The sequence below is a fragment of the Schistocerca gregaria genome, chromosome 4, assembly GCF_023897955.1.
Source record: "Schistocerca gregaria isolate iqSchGreg1 chromosome 4, iqSchGreg1.2, whole genome shotgun sequence".
Lineage (NCBI taxonomy): Eukaryota > Metazoa > Arthropoda > Insecta > Orthoptera > Acrididae > Schistocerca > Schistocerca gregaria.
The window spans coordinates 730,157,082-730,167,524 of NC_064923.1; positions in this window are offsets into that span (position 1 = coordinate 730,157,082).

Below are 10,443 nucleotides of genomic sequence, written 5' to 3' on the forward strand. Positions count from 1 at the left end.
AATTAGTTGTTGCTTCTATTTGTGTCGCCAACAGCTTATGATTTATTTGTCTTCTCACTTAACTTTCGTTATTTGTCCCATTTTATAATCAGTAAACTCCTTCTGTTTTTTTATAAATGACTAATCCCATGCTGATATATTAATCACTGGCAATAAGTGACTACAATAATGACATGGGCACCATCTCATCAAAATTATTTCAGTATTCAAGTTTTATTTAAGATTGTCATAAAAGTAATACCCTCCAATGGACTATGGCCAGGTAGACAAGTTAAAGGCTTACAAGATAAAGTGATTATTGTCGGGGTGTAAACTCACACTCGCCTGTAGCCTTTGAAATTTGAACGCAAGACCAACATAGTCTTGCAATTTGGCGAGCGCTGCCTAGGTTGCTGAATTGATGGCACCTTCTGTGACCATAAAATGTGATTACCGCTTCAAGGCTTCTGTTTTCCCATGTTGAAAGTCATTTGGTGCACTGAGGTAAATTAGATTCGCGTAAACATAATAATTGCTGTAGTTAAACACATTGATGATCTATAAATTTTTGTGTGTTGTGTGTTCGTATTTTCATCCATTTGTTGTTGTGACATCTGAGTCACTTGTTGATTGTCCTTGATGGAGAATGACGTTGTGTTAACGTGTGGAGTGGTTGATTATTTGAGAGTCACGCATGTTGTCGTAGATTCGAGCTGTTTTTATTTGATATGCGTCGTCAGAGATTTAGAATTATGGGCTCGCCAGAGCAAATTTCAGGTTAGAATTGAGTGCCGCTGCGATGAGTACCAATTGAATCGTCTGGGGGATATTAACCTAAAGGCACACTTACTAGAAGCAAGCCACGTTTTCTTCAAAGCAGTGACAAGATCCGAATCTTAATCAACGACAGCATTGATCAAGAGAAAGTTACGGAGAATTCTCTGACCATGCGGATATGGCGACTGCAGAATTTTCTGATTATGACGAGGTAATTCAGTCATACAACGAGAGCGAAGGTGAAACCGCAGCAGGGCGCAGGCATGGCAAGACGTACCGTTAGAGAGAGTGACAGATCGGACTCACGAACAAAACGTCGCAGAGCGATGGAATCGCGTTCGTCTCGTCCTTGAGGTATTAGCTGATGACCTCAGTTGGAGGCCCTCATGAGATTCCTGCAGGAAGCGGTGCGGAAGAGACAGGAAGCGGAGAAGAAGATGCAAGAAGCAGAGAGGAAGAGGCAGGAGAGAGAGAAGATACCCACAAAGGAGATGAGGGAATCAGTCACTTGGGAGACGAAAGAGATACGGATGGTAGCTGAACAGCTTGTTGAAAGTATAGAACAGGTTAAGAAGGAAGCCACCGGTGTTAAAGAAAAGGTAGAAAGCGTCAAGCAAACATCAACAGACAAGCGAGGGTTCGCTAACGAGGCAAAACGCGATGCCAGGGCGGCAAGATCAGTAGCCCAAGGTGTACGCAAGGACGCTTTGTGAGCTAAAGGACGAGTAAAACAAGCCAAAACTGAAATGTGCAAAACCAAAAAGGTTCTTGCCATACTCCAAAAACGGGAAGGAAGGATCGTCCAGGAAAAGCAAGAAAAAATTAGCGAGAACGTAAAGCACATCGAACAGATCGAGAATAGACAGGCAGAAATTTCAGAGGTTAAAGAAGACTGGACCGGATCACCTCACAGCAAAACGAGCTAGCAAAAGACGTCCAGCAAACACGAGAGCGGGTTGCGCAACTAGAAAGACGGACTGGTATGTTAGCGCTCCCTCGTGATCATTATGGGGGAGAAGGGCATGTATAAGGCATCTCGATGCACAGTATGGCAGTTCGGCCGACAGAAACATTACGCCGTGAATCGTACGACACAAAAGGAGGCATTCACAGTGCACAAAGAGCGTCTGTATACCGATTTGTGGAGGCGCGTGCTGCAGAAACGAGGTAAAATTCGTTCGAAGGAAATGTCGAACCATTTGACCACAAACCTTTCTTTTCCTTTCGAAATTTCCAAGTGTATAAGGAGAATAACAATACAATACATCCGAACAGATAAAAATATCGGTACGATAAAATGCTACCAGAATCGTGGCCACTGAAATACAAACAGGAATTTATCTGCGGATTCTTAGAGTGGTCGATTGCGGAACATTGCACAGTGTTGCCCATGCAAAGAGTTAAAGGACGCGTTCGTTAATAAATACTGGTCGCAGGACACGCAACAAAGAATCAAGCAGGAGATTATGCTGGGCAAAGACCTAGAAGCGTCAGGATTCCGTAGTCCGGTAAAGTTCTTTTAATCACTAGCTAAGAAGACTCGGTTTTTTGACCAGCCGTACAGTCCCAAGGAAAGTATGAGGCAATGTTAGGTCGAAGTACCTCTGCAGTGCCAACTCCTTATCGGATGGTGCAACGATCCCGCTGAATCATTTGAGGGTGCGCTTTGCGAATTACACTCTGTCGACGAAATACAAAACGCAAGACACAGGAACAGAAATAATGACCACAATTCGCAAGGCTCGTCAGAAAGGAATGACGACAGACGAAATGGAGGGGAGCTATCGATCGCAGGGAAACGACAGCTCGAACTATAGAGGGAATAACCAGCTACTGTGTCAGAACAGAGGTTGGTTGATTTGCGAGAGGGGACCACACAGCGAAGTCATCAGCCCCATCGGTCTAGGGAAGGATGGGGAGGGAAGTCGGCCGTGCCCCTTCAAAGAAACCATCCTGGCATTTGCCTGAATCGATTTAGGGAAATCATGGAAAACCTAAATCAGGATGGCCAGACGCCGTCGTCCTCCCGAATGTGAGCCCAGTGTGTTAACCACTGCGCCACCTCGCTCGGTGAGAGAACAGAGGTAGACAAGACAATTACAACAATAATTACAACGAATGGCAAGAACAAACTGGAGAGAACAACGAAATGCAAACCAGTTCCAGCGGGATATTGGAGAACCACAACAGCGAAAGAAACAACGGGAAGACCAACCTCAGGCCGTATTGGACGTGGGATGAGGAGAACGCACATGGCAAAAAGGTGGTGTTGGAAAATTACATTTGCTGATCACGCAATACGTGCACAGATTCCTGCCGAATGCCTCAACCTAAGTTACACCACAAAACTAGAGGAAGAACACTTCAGCCTATATTATATTAAAAATGTGGCGTTTGAGAATTACGTTACCACGGGCAGGTAAGGGACATCAGCAGGGAACAAAACAAGGACCCAGCTCTACTTGCTCTAAAGAAGAGATTGAAGGATAGGACGGAAACTAAGTCCAGGCAATTCTACACATTGCAAAAGGGAATCTTGTGCTTTCACAGTGAAGGAAAAGGAGCCCCCTAGCGTCTTTGCATTCCAGATGAAATTGTGAAGCAGGTCATCTGGCACACTCACTTTAGCTATGCACATTTTGGAATCAGGAAATGCTACCTGAAATTACGCACACTGTGCCTCTTTAAAGATGTGGACAGACAAATTTGGAGGGTACTGGCAGTGTCTAAAGCCTGTCAGAAATCAAAGCATGTTACGGTGACAATGCAAGCACCTCTGCATCCCATAATTCCATCTAAAACACCTCGCTGCAACCAGTTCAAAGAGCCCTCTTGTGCGCACAGGTAAGGTATACAGTTACGTTCAGGTAGTCGTGGAGTTGACATCTGAGTATGTCATCTTAGCCCCCCCCCCCCCCCTTCCCCTGAAAAAGGCAACTGCACAGATTGCAAAACCTTCTACAAAGCTTTCCTGACCCTTGCAGGTCATTTGTGGTGAAACGATCGCTGTGTCATTTGAGAGATGCAGAGGCGAGCGAGTGTGCCGGGACTTCCCAGTTCACTGCTGTTTGCGCCACGTCATCATAACGAGTCTCAGCGTTGCATACAAAGTGTTGTAACGGCGACCGGAACGGCCGTAGGGTTGAAGTGACAGAAAGTGTGGTGGGACCCGCAGAGTAGCACGCGAACAACAACACAACAGGAGAGGATGGACACGACCAACGAAGGACAGAATGAACAACAACAAGATCGAAACAACGGAGTCACAAGAAAACCTAACAACCACGTCCACTCGTACACGGAACAAGAAAGTAATTAAGCTGTCTAAGGCGAGGCGATGTGTCCAGAGACATACGCAAGGCTAAACAGGCATCCTGAGTGAGAGGCAGGCGCTTAAATACTCTATTGGGGGCGCCGCTATTGGCCGCTGGAGCCACGTGTTCCACTGTGGCTAAATGCGGGCCAGGAGGCGCGCACCACCACAGCTTACAGCGCGATGGTGCAGAGACCTCTAGGGGTCTTTGATGTCCATGAAATCTGGCGGGGATTCAAATTGCGCGGTACCAGATCCCTCCCCCCTGAAACTTGCGCGTAGGGGCAGAGACGCCTCAGACGGTGCCAGGGTGGGCAGCAGTTAGAAGAGGAGCTGGGCTCATCAACCACTATTGGCGGGGGGGAAGGGATTCCCGAGGTATCCATGACAGACGATCCAGAGGCCAGGGCGGGGGAGTGAGGCGCCAATCCACCCGGAGGCAGAGAGGGCTGGTGACAGGCCCGCGGGCAGACGGCAACCGGGGACAGGGACAGTGACTCGAGGACCACGTCCGCACCTGAAGGAGGTAGGGAAAGAGGTGGCGGCGCGTGTTCTGTGGTGGCACGCAGGCAGAGCTGATTATGATGTCGGCGCTCCAACCCTTTTGATGACTGCACCATCGTCACGCACTGCCCATGGGCCACAACGACCGTGGCGGGTGTTTAACACGCCTTGCGCCCGTACTCGCGGGCCCACACTGTCGTGCTACGGTCATACCTCTGCGAGGGCCGGGAGTGGGGGCGGGAGGAGGATGGCATCAGCAAATGGAGCAGGGTCCGCTGCTGTCGCCCATGAAGGAGCTCATCTGGGCTGCGTCTGTCAATTGGTGTAGTGCGATAGGTGCTCAAAAACAGGTTGAGGGCTGACATGGTTGGAGATGTGTCAATCGCCTTAGTCAACTGGTGTTTAAAGGTGCTGACAAGCCTCTCTGCCGCGCCATTGGACAAAGGGTGAAATGGGGGGCTACGGATATGTTTGGTACAGTTGGCGTGACAGAAGCCGTGGAAGGACGATGCCGTGATTTAGGGACCACTATCAGAGTCCAATGTGTGTGGCAGTCCCTCACCGGCGAGAACCTGGGCCTCCGTAGTGGTGGATGCCATGCGGACAACATATAGGTATTTGGAGTAGGCATCAACAATGTGTAACCACATGGACCCCAAAAACGGGCCTGCAGAATCGATATGGGTGCAGTCCCAGGCCAAGCGAGGCACAGGCCAGGGTGCAAACGACTGAGGGGGGTTTTCCTGGTGAGGCGCACAGACAGTGCACCCAAGAACCAGGCGCTTGAATCGCCATCGATGCTGGGCCATTACACATGTCGGTAAGCCAAAACTTTCATACGGGGCATACCCCAGTACCCACAGTGTGATGAACCAAGCACCCGAAGTCGCAATTCTTGGGGGGGATGACCACCCAATGGGCATCCGACACCATGGCCAACAGAAGGACATCATCGACCATGGAGAGCCTGTGGGACAGGTGGCACCAGGGGCTGAAATCGGACTGCATTCGACGAGTAACATAGGAAGGCTACTTGTGGACTACGTAGTTGAGAACCTGCCACAAGACAGGGTCGCAGCGGGTAGCCACAGCAATGTGAGCAGCCATAAGAGGCAGACCGTCCAGCGCGTCCTTGTGGGCGGAATCAATGTGAAAGCAGAGGACCTGTTGGTCAAAGGCAAGATTGGGGCCTGTTGGGAGATGTGACAAAGCGTCCGCATTAGCATGTTGGCGGTGGGCTGACACTGGATGGCGAAGATGTAATTACGTAAAAACAAGGCCCAGCACTGGAGACGTTGAGCCGTCCGCTCTGGAAGGTGAGAGTGGGGTCCGAAAAGTGAAACCGAGCGTTTATGGTCTGTCAGAAGGGTGAACCATGCCGCAAAGAGACAGGTGTGAAATTTTTTGACAGCGAACGCGATCGTCAGAGCCTACTTTTCAATCTGGGAGTAGTTCTATTGTGCTGGGGTCAATGTCTTAAGGGCATCCTGGTGCGCAAGGACGGCCCCAATGCCATATGCCGAAGCATCAGCCGCCGCAACCAAGGGGCGGTCCTGAGAAAAGGGAGTAAGGCAAGGGACAGACTTCAGCATCGCCTTTAAACAGAGAAGCCTGGTCACAGGCAGGAGTCCAATCAAAAGGTACCCCTTTGCGACGCAAGTGATTGAGGGGTTGAGCAATGTAGGCAGCCTGGGGCAAGAACTTTAAGTAACAAGTAACCTTGCCCAAAAACACATGGAGTTCAGATAAGTCCTTGGGACGAGGAAGGGCCTCAATGGCCGCGACATTACGATCCAAAGGGCGAATGCCATCTTTGCTAAGCCAGTGGTCTAAGTATTCCACTTCCAGTTGAAAAAAAAAAACACTTGTCCAGCCGACGGTGTAAACCAGCAGACTGCAGAGTGTGAACTAAGGCGCTAAAGTTTTTAAATGTTCCTGGCGGGAACACCCGGTGACCAAGATGTCATCCAGATAATTCACACAGGTAGGGATAGGCTGTGTAAGCTGCTCGAGGAATCGCTAGAAAACGGCCGACGCCCAAGAGACACCAAAGGGAAGCTGCTTGTACTCATACAATCCGAAAAGCATGTTGATAACCATGATGTTCTGAGATTCGGCATCCAAGGGCAACTGGTGGTATGCCTCAGCCAGGTCGATCTTGGCAAAATACTCTCCCCTGGTAAGCTTGACAAGAAAGTCTTCCTGTCGGGGAATGGGGTAAGTGTCAATGAAGGACTGAGCATTGACCGTAGCGCCGAAGTCCCCACACAGCCAAAGGGACTCTCCCTATGACCACCAGTGGTGTCGCCCATGCACTGTAAGTTACAGGCACCAGCACGCCAGCAGCCTGCAGCCGATCAAGTTCCTGCTCGAGGTACACCCGAGATCCGGTGCAAACAACGACGCAAAAGTGAAGCACAGATTGTCCAGTCCTGAAAGGGAACAACCGTGGAAACGACCCTAACTTCGTCAGAAAATCTCTTCAAGAATGTATGTCTCGAAGAATGTATCTCTCGAAGAATGTCTGTCTCTCGAAGAATGTATATATCTCGAAGAACGTCTATATCTCGAGGAATTTCGATATCTAGAAGAATATATATCTGTCAAAGAATATCTATCAAAGATATATATCTCTCGAAGAATATCTGCGTCTAGAAGAATATCGATATCTCGAAGAGAATTTATGTCTCGAAGAAATTCTATTACTCAAAGAAAATCATCTCTCAAAGAAAATCTATCTCTCGAAGAAAATCTATCACTCGAAGAAAATTATCTCTCAAAGAAAATCTATCCCTTATTGAAAATCTATCACTCGAAGAATACCAATCCCTCGAAGAATATCATTTTCATCAAATAATTTTGAAAGTTGAAAAAAACTGATCCATCGAAAAACAAAGATCAATAGAAAAATATCAATTCAACGGAAATGTAGAATATTGAAAAAACCCTTCGCCTCATGAATACCGTTAACTCGAAAAATATCGATTCGCATTAAATTCGCTCCAGTGTAATACATCGACATCATGGAGATTACCGACATATCGAAGGAAAAGGATAACACAAAAATATCGATATCTCGAAAAATATAGACCAACATGAATTTTCGATATAATGAACAATACCTGTTTGGCTTGTTGTTGTTGTGGTCTTCAGTCCTGAGACTGGTTTGATGCAGCTCTCCATGCTACTCTGTCCTGTGCAAGCTTCTTCATCTCCCAGTACCTACTGCAACCTGTATCCTTCTGAATCTGCTTAGTGTATTCATCTCTTGGTCTCCCTCTACGATTTTTACCCTACACGCTGCCCTCCAATGCTAAATTTGTGATCCCTTGATGCCTCAAAATATGTCCTTTTTGTCAAGTTGTGCCACAAACTCCTCTTCTCCCCAATTCTATTCAATACCTCCTCATTAGTTACGTGATCTACCCATCTAATTTTCAGCATTCTTGTGTAGCACCACATTTCGAAAGCTTCTATTCTCTTCTTGTCCAAACTATTTATCGTCCATGTTTCACTTCCATACATGGCTACACTCCATGCAAATACTTTCAGAAACGACTTCCTGACATTTAAATCTATACTCGACGTTAACAAATTTCTCTTCTTAAGAAACGCTTTCCTTGCCATTGCCAGTCTACATTTTATATCCTCTCTACTTCCACCATCATCAGTTATTTTGCTCCCCAAATAGCAAAACTCCTTTACTACTTTAAGTGTCTCATTTCCTAATCTAATCCCCTCAGCATCACCCGATTTAATTTGATTACATTCCATTATCCTGCTTTTGTTGATGTTCATCTTATATCCTCCTTTTGAGACACTATCCATTCCGTTCAACTGCTCTTCCAAGTCCTTTGCTGTCTCTGACAGAATTACATTGTCATCGGCGAACCTCAAAGTTTTTATTTCTTCTCCATGGATTTTAATACCTACCCAGAATTTTTCTTTTGTTTCCTTTACTGCTTGCTCAATATACAGATTGAATAACATCAGGGAGAGGCTACAATCCTGTCTCACTCCCTTCCCAGCCACTGCTTCCCTTTCAAGCCCCTCGACTCTTATAACTGCCATCTCGTTTCTGTACAAATTGTAAATAGCCTTTCGCTCCCTGTATTTTACCCCTGTCACCTTTAGAATTTGAAAGAGAGTATTCCAGTCAACATTGTCAAAAGCTTTCTCTAAGTCTACAAATGCTAGAAACGTAGGTTTGCCTTTTCTTAATCTTTCTTCTAAGATAAGTCATAAGGTTAGTATTGCCTCACGCGTTCCAACATTTCTGCGGAATCCAAACTGATCTTCCCCAAGGTCCGGCTTCCTCTTTCATTTCTTCCCCCCAATCCATATTCACCTACTATGTTTCCTTCTCTCCCTTTTCCATACTGACGAATTCCAGTCACCCATGACTATTAAATTTTTGTCTCCCTTCACTACCTGAATAATTTCTTTTATCTCATTATAGATTTCCTCAATTTCTTCATCATCTGCAGAGCTAGTTGGCATATAAACTTGTACTACTGTAGGAGGCGTGGGCTTTGTGTCTATCTTGGCCACAATAATGCGTTCACTATGCTGTTTGTAGTAGCTTACCCGCACTCCTATTTTTTTTATTCATTATTAAACCTACTATTGCATTACCCCTATTTGATTTTGTATTTATAACCCTGTATTCACATGACCAAAAGTCTTGTTCCTCCTGCCACCGAACTTCACTAATTCCCACTACATCTAACTTTAACCTATCCATTTCCCTTTTTGAATTTTCTAACCTACCTGCCCGATTAAGGGATCTGACATTCTACGCTCCGATCCGTAGAACGCCAGTTTTCTTTCTCCTGATAACGAAGTCCTCTTGGGTAGTCCAAGCCCGGAGAGCCGAATGGGGGACTATTTTACCTCCGGAATATTTTACCCAAGAGGACGACATCATCATTTAATCATACAGTAAAGCTGCATGCCCTCGAGAAAGATTGCGGCTGTAGTTTCCTCTTGCTTTCAGCCGTTCGCAGTACCAGCACAGCAAGGCCGTTTTGGTTAATGTTACAAGGCCAGATCAGTCAGTCATCCAGACTGTTGCCCCTGCAACTACTGAAAAGGCTGCTGCCCATCTTCAGGAACCACACGTTTGTCTGGCCTCTCAACAGATACCCCTCCGTTGTGGTTGCACCTACAGTACGGCCATCTGTATCGCTGAGGCACGCAAGCCTCCCCACCATCGGCAAGGTTCATGGTTCATGGAGGGGGGACTGGTTTGCCTTATGACGTTATTATCTCGAAAAATATCGAAGTATCGACAATCATCAGACACCCGAAAATGTAAATCTATCCAAAGCTATACATTTATCGAAAAATAAGTACCACTCGAAAAATATCGATCTACTGAAGACTTCCAATCTATTGCATGTCTCCGGAGTATCGAGAAATATCAACAAATGAAAGAATATCGATCAATCGAACAATGTCAATCTACCAGAAACTAAATGTCTGCCGATAAATAACAATCTGTAAAATATATCGACATATCGGAGGATGTCGGTCACTGGTAAATTAACGCTCTACAGAAAATGCCAGTATCAAAAATTATGAATACCTCGTAACATGTCAATATTAAAAAATAAAAAAATACAACATTTCGAACTATAGAAAATTATCTATCAGGACACTTCCAAATCTTGAAAAAAATCGATCATTTAGATGTCGATCGCCAATGATATCGCTATTGGGAAGTTCTATATAACTCAAAATATATCATCTAAAAAATATCGATATTTCAATAAATATCTGTCTACCAAATAATAATGACCCATCGAAAAAAAAGGTATCTCTTGATGGGAACTGATCTACTGAAAGCTATCAATCTCTAGAAAGGTATC